The sequence below is a fragment of the Pygocentrus nattereri genome, chromosome 4 (assembly GCF_015220715.1).
Source record: "Pygocentrus nattereri isolate fPygNat1 chromosome 4, fPygNat1.pri, whole genome shotgun sequence".
NCBI classification, from domain to species: Eukaryota; Metazoa; Chordata; class Actinopteri; order Characiformes; family Serrasalmidae; genus Pygocentrus; species Pygocentrus nattereri.
The window spans coordinates 46,181,459-46,194,519 of NC_051214.1; positions in this window are offsets into that span (position 1 = coordinate 46,181,459).

Consider the following 13,061-nt stretch of genomic DNA (forward strand, 5'->3'; position numbering starts at 1 on the left):
GACACCCAAAAAAACACAATTCATTACACCTGATTATTTATCTAACACCACTATTACTGCCTGCTGCTAACTGCAGCACAATTCAATAGTAAAATGAGTGCTTTTGTGCTGTGGGAGCGCAAACTGCTCACATCATCTTGTAGATGAAACAGTTTTGTAAGACTTTGCCCAGGGCTTTATTTGCAGCCAAAAGTGCAGTTTGTTTGTTTGTTTGTCCATCTGTTCCTTCTGCATGGACGGTTTAATTACTGTTTCTGAGATGAAATGGAAAATATAAATAAAGGTAAATAAACAAATGATGGTTGGACAATAAAATTCTAATTGTTTATTGAAACGGTTGAACGTTTGTGTTAATATACTGCAGCTGTATATTTAAACGCTCATTTAAACGGCTAATTTATCATAAAATCCTTTTTTTTTTTGCTTTTTTAAAAACGAAATCCGCCCATTCCTGCTGAAGTCATGAGTAGTGGACTGCCCTTTAGATGAGATACAGTAGAGACCAGCCAATCAGAACAGTGCTCATTTACATATATCAGCCTTAAAGGCGCAGTCTGTTTAATTCTAAGAAAAAGGAAAGATTGAAATATGTCCATGAAGAAATGAATTATGACTGTTTTAGGCTGAGGTTGAAATGAGGTTTAGATTTAAACAGACTTTTTTTTTTAGGAAACAACAGACACTGGGGTCCATTGAGGGCAAAAGGGGCAACTGTCCTTGTCCATCTGCCACCCCAAGCTTACACATTCATTACTATGTGAACCAACAGAGATACACAAAAGTACTCATTACAAAACTGTATTAAACTGCATTACTAGTGAAACCAGTGAAGTAAAAACAGCGGCTGAATACGAGGCTAAAACAGCAACAGAATGAAAGATGCAACTGCAGCTGAAAGACCACCAAGGTCGAGATTAACGTCAACAACTCCAATAACAGCGGCAACAACCAAGGAAAAAAAAGATGATGTATTATGCCCATTTGCAAGGCATACTGGGAAGGCTCCCCTCTCCAGAGACCTTTAATAATAAAGAGCTCATTCTGTGCATTTCTCTTGTATTTTAATTAAATTCTCTGTGGTTCACTTATAACATTTGTGTGCACCAGAAGTGCCATAATTCATTAACTCAAGGCCATTTTCCAACCTCGCTATATCCACTACAGCTCAGCAGGCTGTTTTTTTTACTGTACATTTAAGGCTGATATACAGTTGAATGGAAATGTTACTTGTTTGTTGATGAAACTATTATAGCACAATTTCTATCCATTTAGTTTAACATCATTTTTAAAATGAAATACAACATATTAAATGTCCCATAACATTTTGTCACGATTGGCCCCTCCCACCCTGTTTTGGTTAAGCCCATGTTAGTTTTGTCCAGCCCCCTCGTTTCATGACACCACCCCTGATTGTCTCCACCTGTTTCCCGCCTGTCCCTCGTTTAAACACAGTGTATTTAAGGAAAGTACTAAAATATAAAATAACCTTTGCACAGGCTACAATTCAACATTTCATTTGATGCCATTACGTTAGATTCAGTAAATAGACAGTACATATGCAGAGGTGTGTTCTCTGTAGAGGATCTGCTCATTTATTTTTAACAAAACAAGTATGTCATTTGACCAGGGGTACCCAAACTTTTGCACACGACCGTACTACACCAAGCGCTTATTTTCAAAAAGTGAGTGATTCTAGTTTTCTCTAATATTGGAGCCCCACCTGAGAGTATCTGGTGCTGGAGCTGCTGTATGCAGACCGTGTCTCCAGCTCCTCTGATATCCCGTCTGCGGTGGGAAGCAACCAGAGGCCTCACATGAGAGATAAACTGTTTGATGGTTTGGTCGAAAGCACAGATTGTGATATAAACATTAAATATTTAGGGGGAAACAGTGCAGATGCCCTGTAGCTCACATGGTTTTTGCGCTTTTGTTTGTTTGGCCTGCTGTGCTGCCCTGTGGTGGTCAATCTGGGACTGGACTTTTGGAAAACAGCAGCTTCATGAAAGAAAGTAAGAAAAGTAATGCAGAAAGAAAAAAAGGATCTCTTTTAAAAGTGATGTGTTAATTAAGAATGTTTTTTTGTGGTTTTTGTGTTAAGAGTGATAACAAAAGGCCACATGAATCTCTAACAGAATATTTTGTTTCCTTCTCTTTTAGTTACAGGTTACTACATCAAGCTTTCAGTTCTGGCTACATTGGTGGCAGGTGTGACTTTTGTTCTGACAGACTAAAAAGTTCAGGATTCAAAACCGCTGTTTCTGCAGCTTAGTTTCCACACACGGGCTGTATGGACAGGTGATGAATGATGTCACGCTTCTGAAACATTAACCCCTGAAAAGGCCAGGCCTGCTGGCCGGCCTACGGTTTTATTACATAGTTCTATAGCCTGATAACAGCTCAGCCAGTGTGTATTAGAGTCCCTGTAGTTTTTGAATAAGCCTTAGTGTGTAATAAGCCTGGGATTTTCAGGGTTAACTCTGTTTACATATTACTTTAAAAGGAAAATTCAGTTTTCTGTGATATTGTCACGATTGGCCTCTCCCAGTCCTGTCCATGTGCTCATGGTGTTTACTTCCCAGTCCTGTCCATGTGCTCATGGTGTTTACTTCCCAGTCCTGGCCATGTGCTTCTTTGTTTTGGGTTTTAGTCCAGCCCCTTGTTTCATGACTCCACCCCTGATCGTCTGCACCTGTGTTTCCACCTGTCCCTCGTTTACCCTCATGTATTTAAGCTCTGTGTTTTCCCGTCTGGTTGCTGTTCTCTGTTTGAATTGTTGTTCTGATTATGGTGTTTGTCGCTAGATGTTTGTTTGCTGTTTGGATTCTGTGTTTATCACGTCTTCCCAGCCTGCTCTCGATCTTGATTACTGGATCCTGGACTGTCTCGACCCTGATTTTGGATTTGCCCACAATAAATCTCGCTTATCTCCGCATATGCGTCCGCCTCCTCGCTCCCAACCGTTACAGATATAGGCTCTGTAATAATAATGATTGCTGCAGCCCAGTACGGTGGTTGGGAAAGTTAGAGAGCGTTTGAGAAATGTTCAAGTAAAAATGATTGTTGACAGTTTTTATCACATTAAACCAAAACAGTAATACCCCACCAGTAACTCCCACCCCAAGCATAAGACTCTGGCAGCACTGGGCGGTTCCTTCAGTGACCGGCTCCTTCACCCCAAGTGTGTGAAGAAGCGCTATCACAGGTCCTTCCTTCCTGCTGCTGTGAGACTGTTCAACCAACATTGCTCCCAGTAGACCACACACACACAATATACACACATGCAATATACACACATTCAGAATGCAAATATTTTTCATTGTGCAATATATTCATAAGTGCAATACAGATCTTATGCAAGTCTTATTTTATTATTATTCTTATTTTGTTGTAAATAGTCTAGGGATTTAACTTTAATTTTTATTATTTATAATGTTTATACTGTTTCCCGTTTCTATTACTGAGTGCCTTACTTCTGTTACTCTGCTGCTGCTGTAATACTGTGAATTTCCCTGCTGTGGGACTAATAAAGGATTATCTTATCTTATCTTAATACATGGACCTCAGAGGACAAATTAAAACCCAAGAAAAATGTAGTACATAAATAATAGTAAAAAAACTTTATCAATAAAATAAGGTATATATAAAAAAGCATATTAACAAATATGGGTTGTGTTATGATCTATTTAAACTCAATGAAGTAACCGGGGAAGGAAGGAAGGAAGGAAGCCAAATCATAATTTACAGGGTACTTTCTATTGTCAGGTGTCTGTGTCAAAACCAAACCTCTAACTGAAAACTTTTGGAAATAACATTGACTTTTTCACACTTTATTCAATGTTTGTTTTTTTTTTTATTTCTGATTTTGATGAAGTAGAGAATGGAAGTGAGACTGCAGCCCTGTCCCTCATGGCCACATGGTGAACAGATGGATCCCATTGTTTTGAAGTAAATGTGTCCCAAAATCTGAAAATCAGTGTGGAACATTAAGAGTTGTCACTACAGAAACACGTTTGCAACTGAATAACCTTTTTTGTGCTTTAATGAAAATATTATGATTTTATGTGTATAGCTGTCCAAGGCTGTGCTTGCTAAATATATATTGGCTGTGCTTTTAAATTTGTACAGTCACTACTGGAACATTTGGTAAAGTTTCTGTAGTGTTATGGTTGTTTTTGTATGGACAAAATGGAATAAACACTCCATCGATCTCCATTGTCCCTCAGGGTCACGGGGAGGGTTATGCTGGAGCCTATCCCAGTGGTCATCGGGTGGAAGGCAGGATACACCCTGCAGGGCAGATACTCATACAATCACTGCCAGGGGCAATTTAGCATGTATAATTGGCCTATCTGCATGTCTTTGGACTGTGGGAGGAAACCCACGCAGACACAGAGAGGACCCCGGTCACCCGGCCGGGGAATCGAACCCAGGCCCTCCTCGCTGTGAGCGACGGTGCTACCTACCATATTTTATTCTAAAGTCTGAGTCTGCTCTGACTTTGAACAAGCCCCATATGGGCCCTTTAACATTACAGTTTTATAAGCTGAAAGCAAGAGCAGTGCTGATGACCTGGAGTGTGTGGTGGACGACACTGTGCTGTGTGTGTTGGTGGTAATGATGCAATGATTTTAGTTCAGTAAGTTCTGATAGTGTTTTGATTTGCTGTTCCGCTCCTGAGCTTCACAGCTTCCTGCTCAAAATACAGGCCGCTTCAGCTCATTACCGTCACTCATGAGTACAGCGTTAATAACACTTCTCTACACTGCGCACTGCTAGAAGAGACTGCAGTCAAAGAGATCTACAAGTTTCTGATCATCTGTGTATGTTTGTCCAATGTTGTGACAGCTAGACTGGCCCCAGACACTGATATTAAAGGGCCCAGACCATAGAAAAACTAAATTTCCTCATTTTTTGGAGCGTTAAAGCTCAAAATGTACCAATCACCCCAGATCCTGGTCTGTACAGTAAATATACAGAAAATAAACTTTAAAAATAGCTCATTGTAAATTCACTGTTTTCATGATGTCACAAAAGCAAACACTTTCACACACACACAGCTTTTCTCAGCCCACTAATTCATATTGATGCTATAATGAATATTTCAGCCTGAACTGCTCTTTGGGTGAGACTATAGCAGTTTAGCACTGTCCGTTCAGTCTACAGCAGTTTAGCCCTGTCCGTTCAGTCTACAGCAGTTTAGCCCTGTCCATTCAGTCTATAGCAGTTTAGCATTGCTCATTCAGTCTAAAGCAGTTTAGCCCTGTCCATTCAGTCTACAGCAGTTTAGCTCTGTCCATTCAGTCTACAGCTGTTTAGCCTCACCCATTCAGTCTACAGCTGTTTAGCACTGCTCATTCAGTCTACAGCAGTTTAGCATTGCTCATTCAGTCTAAAGCAGTTTAGCCCTGTCCATTCAGTCTACAGTAGTTTAGCTCTGTCCATTCAGTCTACAGCTGTTTAGCACTGCTCATTCAGTCTACAGCAGTTTAGCATTGCTCATTCAGTCTAAAGCAGTTTAGCCCTGTCCATTCAGTCTACAGCAGTTTAGCCTTGTCCATTCAGTCTATAGCAGTTTAGCCCTGTCCGTTCAGTCTACAGCAGTTTAGCCCTGTCCATTCAGTCTATAGCAGTTTAGCATTGCTCATTCAGTCTAAAGCAGTTTAGCCCTGTCCATTCAGTCTACAGTAGTTTAGCTCTGTCCATTCAGTCTACAGCTGTTTAGCACTGCTCATTCAGTCTACAGCAGTTTAGCATTGCTCATTCAGTCTAAAGCAGTTTAGCCCTGTCCATTCAGTCTACAGCAGTTTAGCCTTGTCCATTCAGTCTATAGCAGTTTAGCCCTGTCCGTTCAGTCTACAGCAGTTTAGCCCTGTCCATTCAGTCTATAGCAGTTTAGCATTGCTCATTCAGTCTAAAGCAGTTTAGCCCTGTCCATTCAGTCTACAGCAGTTTAGCTCTGTCCATTCAGTTTACAGCTGTTTAGCACTGCTCATTCAGTCTACAGCAGTTTAGCATTGCTCATTCAGTCTAAAGCAGTTTAGCCCTGTCCATTCAGTCTACAGCAGTTTAGCCTTGTCCATTCAGTCTACAGTAGTTTAGCTCTGTCCATTCAGTCTACAGCTGTTTAGCCTCACCCATTCAGTCTACAGCAGTTTAGCCCTGTCAATTCAGTCTACAGCAGTTTTGCACCACCCATTCCTGTTATAGTGGAGATATGAAGTGTAGTTCCTGTTTCTCAAGATGTGGGAAAACAATTTACCAATGTGCTGCTCCTGGCTGTCAGGAAGCAAATGGATAACAGCCGCCTTTGAAAGGATTCACACATCTAAAAGGATGAAGTTTATTTTTCATTTTGTCTCTGAGGATTCTAGTCTGACAACAGCCCAACAGCTTGTTCCACATTTCAGGAGTGCCTTTTGAAAGAGGTGCAGCCAATCAGATTAGAGCTCATTTACTAAAGCTGCAGCAAAAACAGCCTGTTTAATTCCAAGGCATGAAGTGATTACTAAAAATGATTTATGACTGTTTTTGATACATAAAGCCAGAGAAACATGAATGGTTTTAACGGAAAATATAAAGAAAAATGCAGAACATGGGCCCTTTAAAGTGCCTTCGAAAACCAGACCTGCTCTTCTGCCTCGGAATTCATTCACATTCAGCATGCTTAAGTGGACGCGATCGCTCTACAAGGCAAAGCAAACACCACCAAACGGATGATTCTCCTATGAAGCAGAGCAGACAGAATTACACACAGACAGCACGATCTGCTCTCATGCTCAGCGAGGAGCTAAGAGGAGGCAGATGAGCGAAAACTCCTAAAAGAAGAGAAGATTACTGTTCAGATGTCTGGAGAAATGGAGCCGGATCTTCGAATCAGATCCAATTTATAGCTGGAGAGATTATTTAAAGCTATAGCACATTTCATGCAAAGTGCTCCAGTTCTTTTTCTGCTTTCTTCCACCTCGTTCTTTCTCAGATTGTGTTCCTACTCCCCCTCTCTAATCTTTCACCTTCTTTCCTTACATACAGCTTTCTATCTTTTCTCACTCACTGGCCACTTTATAAGAAACGCCAACCTTATAGGTCCACTAAATAGATGTGCAATTACAGACTGTGGTTTATCTGTTGCAGCATAGTTTATTTGGGCTGAGTGTGGCTGGGAATCAGGGGCCATTCTAGGATTTTACCAGATGTTTAGCCCTACCCATTCCTGTTGAAGTGATATGGAGTTTTGTTCCTGTGGTTTAGACCTTTAGGGGGGATCAATCCCTAAAAAAAGCACTAAAAAAACAAGTTCAGCAATCAATTTTGCCTGAAATTCAAGGCTATTAAGGGTCAATTAGCACAGGAATGCTGGAGATCTTTGACTAGCAGGCCTGGCTGAGGCGACTAAATCAAAATGTTAGATTGATTGCCTTTCATGATGAAACATCTAAAGACCATGTAATACAAAATGAATGCCTGAAATTTGGCTTTTGGTTGAACGGCTTTTAGAAAAATGAGGATAAGTGGAGCACCATGAGTTACTCTGACAGCCTAATCAATGCTGAAAGATGGACAGCAGTTTTTAAGTTATTATTATATTTGTCAGTTTCCACGTGTATGGGTCATCTGCCTTTTAAATTTCCTTAATTTGCTGTCATCTGTAACTGGCTGTCAATCAAATGTGTTAATTGTCCCCCCAAGAAGCACGTCCTGCTTCTTTCTGAGCTTGAGACCTAAAGTGCCTTGTGTTTGAAAAGGACTTGCCTCAACATCCCTCTTTTTTTGGCTACGTAGACGCGTAGCCTAAACAAGCCAACTAATAAATGGCTGTACAAGTTTTAAGTCTCCCGAAACCCTGAGGGAGAAGCGGCTTAGATAATGGATGGATGGATGGATGGAAGATTTAAGTCTTTAAAAGAAGCAATCAAAATTTTCCACATAAGCAAAGACCACAACACCACGCTGCCCCTCACCCGTCTTTCAGACTCAGCGTTAGCCGGTTGTGCAAAGTTTCATGGCAGAATCTTTAATATGGTTCAGACCTCTAAATGGCAGAATGATGGGGAAGAACTCTGGTTGTTTACGGCGGAGCTGCGGTAACGGTGAAAAGAAAAATATCACAAAAGTAGAGAAATTTTAATTAATTTGGTAAAGAGGGGGTTTGGGAGAGAATGACGTGTTCAAAGGATTCCAAAAAGGGACCAAAGTCAATCTGAACAGGCTCCAGACTTGCCTCTGGTGTTAATGTTAGTTGGAGTTATTGTGGTGGGGGCAGGCTGAGCGTGAAATTTCTAAACTAGTCCTCTACCTCATAATGATGGAGCTCTAAGAAAGGGGTGATGGTGTTCTTGCCAACATTGCCCAGACAACAGCCCGTCCATTAGCTCATGTATGTAAAGTAAGTTAGCAAGGCTGAAAGCTCCTTCCAAAAAAGTCCAATTAAGCATGAAGATGTGTCAAATGTACAAAGAACACATTACATGCAGAAAAAATGATGAGAAACAGTTCTTTTAGCCAACAATAGCGTTTTGCTAGTTAGCTATTTGTGCACAGGGTAGAACTGTACTTCAAACAGAGTTTGAGGGACAATTTGAGAGATTGGGCCAACACCGTGCAGCTCTGTGGTCAGAAAGTGACCACTGATTAGGGCTGCATGGTGAATCACATTTTTGTTGGTATTGCTATACAAGTAGTGATAAACACATCAGTAAGAGCTGCAATGACAGATCAAATGGCATCACTTGCAGCAAGAAAATGACAGTTAGACTGGAACCTACATTAGAAACTCAACGATTGCATCCCTGAGCTGGGATACCCTGCTGCAAGCATTTAGATAAATAGCCATCTACAAAATATCAATATCCACAGTTCTACAGCTACTCGGTCCTGAACCAGTGGCCTGTAAAAATGCTTGGGGACTATTCTCACTGTCAGTGTTGTGTGCACAAAAGCATAGACTTGCGCTGTGTCCCATTTCAGAGGCTGCATCCTTCGGAGGCTGCATTTGAAGGCTGACTGTTCCATTTTAAAGGCTCCTTCATATGCGGCCAAGAAATGTGTCTTTCTTTTCCATGGCAATGAAGAATCCAATGGGTTGATCCTTCGCCAGCCAACATATCCCGAGGTTCGTTGTGTGCTGGAGAGGATTCGACAGGAGGTCAGCAGAGGAGCGAACGGCGGATGAGGAGACACTTTTAAATGTAAGTGGGTTTATACTCAAAAAGCTACTTCTGCTAATGTTTCGTCTTGTTTTAGGGAGCGAGGAGCAGAGAGATAGAAACTCCAGCACTAACTAACCACTGTGGTTCTACACAGCCTTCGAAGGATGCAGCCACTGAATTGGGGCACAGCTTGTATGGCAAAATGTGTGAAGCAGTAATACTTTCTGTTACAACAAACCTGCATCATCAGGTTTTTAAAAAGAATTTAATTAAATAAATATGCACCTGTTGGGTAGAGCTACAAAGGAGGGATTTCAGATGAAGTGACCAGTGTCGTTTTCACTCTCCAGTAACTAATAACTACAGTGCAAGACCATCCAGCATCACTCTGGCTGCACTGTACTGGGCTCAATGAACTCAAAATGGGCTGTTTTTACAGCTTAGTTTCTATATTTGGACTGAGGAGAGAACGTTACCTCTAAATAAACAGTAAATGGTATCTTTATAGAGGCTTTAATTCCGCTCATCTTTGCCCTCTTCCTTTACTGCCTGTGATTTGATCTCACTCTCACTCCTCTTGTCTCGCTCCTCTTTTATTTCCTGTTTCACTGTCTTCTCTCTATTCCTTCATTCTCTTGCTAGTTCCCTCTCTCTGTTCCCCCCCCTCACTCTCCTTTCATCCTTTCTGATCTATAAACAGGCCTTCTTATCATTTCAAAGCAGCACCTACCAATTCCACCTCACACCTCCACACTCACTGCAGGGCAAAGCTCAGCGCTCCGACACCAGGACCGCACATGCACAATGCTGGCGTGCAGCCTGGACCTCTCATCTCTCTGTACTGTCTGTATCACATTCCTTCCTTCCATCTGCCACTTTATTCTTTCTGTTCACTCCCTCTCACTCGCTCATGCCATTTACCGATGAGGCTGTTGTGAGTGATTAAGTCATGTGAATACCAAAGGTCTGTGTTTTTCAGTAAGAAAACACACACACACACACACACACACACACACACACACGAAAACCTTGTATATCCATTTTTGTCGTTTTTCAGTTTTTGGTATAATTTGAAAACACCTGTTGTCCTTTACATTGTCTGTAAATGTCATGATGAATGGACTAAAAGAAATGGCCCAAAAGGACTTGGCAAAAACTTCTGGTTCCATTGACTGTTACGACCCGGTCTAGGTCAGGCAGTGGCCAGGAGAGGATCAAGCCTAGGAGAAAGGGCACCACTGGGATCCATGCGTGGCTGGTGCTCCAAGCCATCTGCAACCTCCGCCGCTTCTGCACCCGGAGTATGGCCTAAAGCGACACCCAGGGACCCTTCCCTCTCAGGGAGAATGTCCAACCTCTCAAGTTGAGCCTCTAACACCGTCTTAATCTCTCGTTTAGGAGCGGAACGAAAAAAATAAATCAGCCACCAAGAGCAAGTCAGTCTTACGGCATGCATCAAATTGTTCCCAAGTAAGGTTAACAACAAACTCTGAAAGTTCAAACCCAGCCATCACGCTCCCCCCACAACAGAGAAAACCACCAGCTAGAACAAAAAACACAAACCAAACACAAAAGGCAGCAAGGCCACACAAACAAAGAAAGGGAGGACGAGCCCCCAAACGTTACGACCCAGTCTAGATCAGACAGTAACAATATGAAGAGTGAGAGGTGGTGATGTGAGCGGGGAATGAAACACCAAAGGCAACTATTAAGTTCAAGACTGCATTATGTGACTAACAAAAACAACAGATTTACACACCGGCAACAACCTCAGGAATGGCCCAGGCCAAAACAACAAATAAACCCACACTAACTGTACAACACGAACTACCTTCCCTACAGTCAAACAAAAAGAAACAAAAGACAGTGTTCAACCGGCTTCCCTCACTAACCAAACACACAGACAAAAGCCGTTCCCAAACAAAACGGCCGCCACTCCCTACAGCCGGTTCACATTGACTCTATATAAACGTACAGGTTACATGGGTCAGGCCAAATCGTAGTCGAGTTGAAACAAGCAGGGTCAGTAACAAGTAAGACAATGAAAGCAAAATAGAGACAAAAGCAAAGTGAAGCAGTGAGGAACTCTCCTGGAGTCTCAGCCATCTTGGGCGTTTTCATGCAGGTGGGGAGAGATGAAACCACGGGATGGAACAGCAGCTGGGTCCGGCAGCGGCAAGGGTGAAGTAATGGGATGGATTCTGGAATGAGTGCACAAAAAACACAAACCACGCAAAACACAAGACATAACATGACTTACATTAAAAGTGAAGTAGGTTTTTTCCTTCACCGGTAAAGTTCTTATTTTGGAGATACGAGGTTTTGATCTGACAACAGCAATATATATATATTATTAACTGATATTATGAAATATCCGTTAACACATGTATACATGTGTGTGTGTCTACATGACATAGTAAAGTCCCATATATAACTACATGCATAGCTACACACACACACACACACGCACACACACACACACACACACACACACACACACACACATATATATATATATATATATATATATATATATATATATATATATATATATATATATATATATATATATATGTGCTGCTCACAGATAGGGCACAGTTAAGCAGCAAAACGGTGAATTTCCTTGTAGGACCAATAAAGTACATCACATAACATATTGATACAGGACATTATTACATCCAGACACTTACATAGGACATATGTGCACCTACATATTTATAATAGACAAGCAATGCTTGATTCCACACATTGCTGATATAAGAATGAGACTGTGTGAGCATGTGTTAGTGTTAATGTGTGACTATGAATACAGTGATGTGTTAAAAGCCTCTCTGGCAGGCTTTACCTGAAGCTACTCCAATCCTCAGCTTCTCCCTGCATCAGCAGCCTGCTGAACTTGGCTTCGATACTTTCCCAAAAACCATAAAGCCATTTCAAATATTTTCCATGACAATGAAAATGTTTTATTTTTTTAAATAACGAAGCTCCATGACGAACAATATCCCTCCAATCCAAAATCCTCATCCAGCTGGGCAGAACACGATTTGAGTGTCAATCCATTTAGCTGCTTCTTTCCCTGTGTGAGCCTTCATGCTGAAGATTAATCTGATCAGTTTCGGTATCTGAGCTTTCTTCGTATTAATGTTTCTTGCTTCATGTGTTCAGGAGCTCATGGTGTACATTTTGTGTTGTTTTGTGATTTTCCTTCCTCGACTACTCTTATAATGTTTATGTGGGTTTATGAACCAAAGTCAGTCTTAATTCATTTGTACTTGAGCATTTTCCTACCTTTCTTGATCCCTTAGAATTATGGCATTTCTATTACTGTGCTTTTCATACTGATATGTAAATGAGCTCTGCTCTGATTGGCTGCCCTGGATTGTGTCACGTCTGAGCTGCCACACTCCTTATAGCTTTACTGTGAATGTGGAGAAAGTGGAGAAAAAATAGCTCTATGTTGAAAAGATGGATAGATGTAACTGACATCATAAAAACATTGATTTCTATATGAACTGTAGCTTCATTTTTAGGTATGCTTACAGTACCTTTTACCGTATCCGTGGTAATCAGCTGTATGCTAAATTTGCAGTATATAGATATAAGGTTGAAAAACATTGACGCATCCCTTTAACTTTATTGGACGCATACAAACACAGAATAATTCAAGAAAAAGTGTTAATCATCAACCCGTAATGATCAAATTTGGAAACAGTCAAATCTTATAAAATGAGCACCCGCAAACATGACTGAGTGTCGTTATTAATCAGTTTTATTGTTGTTAATCTGTGTGATCAAACTCACGTCTGGTAGAAGTTAAATTTGGCTGAAACATGCCTGATTTGCTGTAATCAAAATTATTGTGAAAAAACATGAATAAATTCAGTGATATCAGTAAAAACAGAAAATATTAATTAT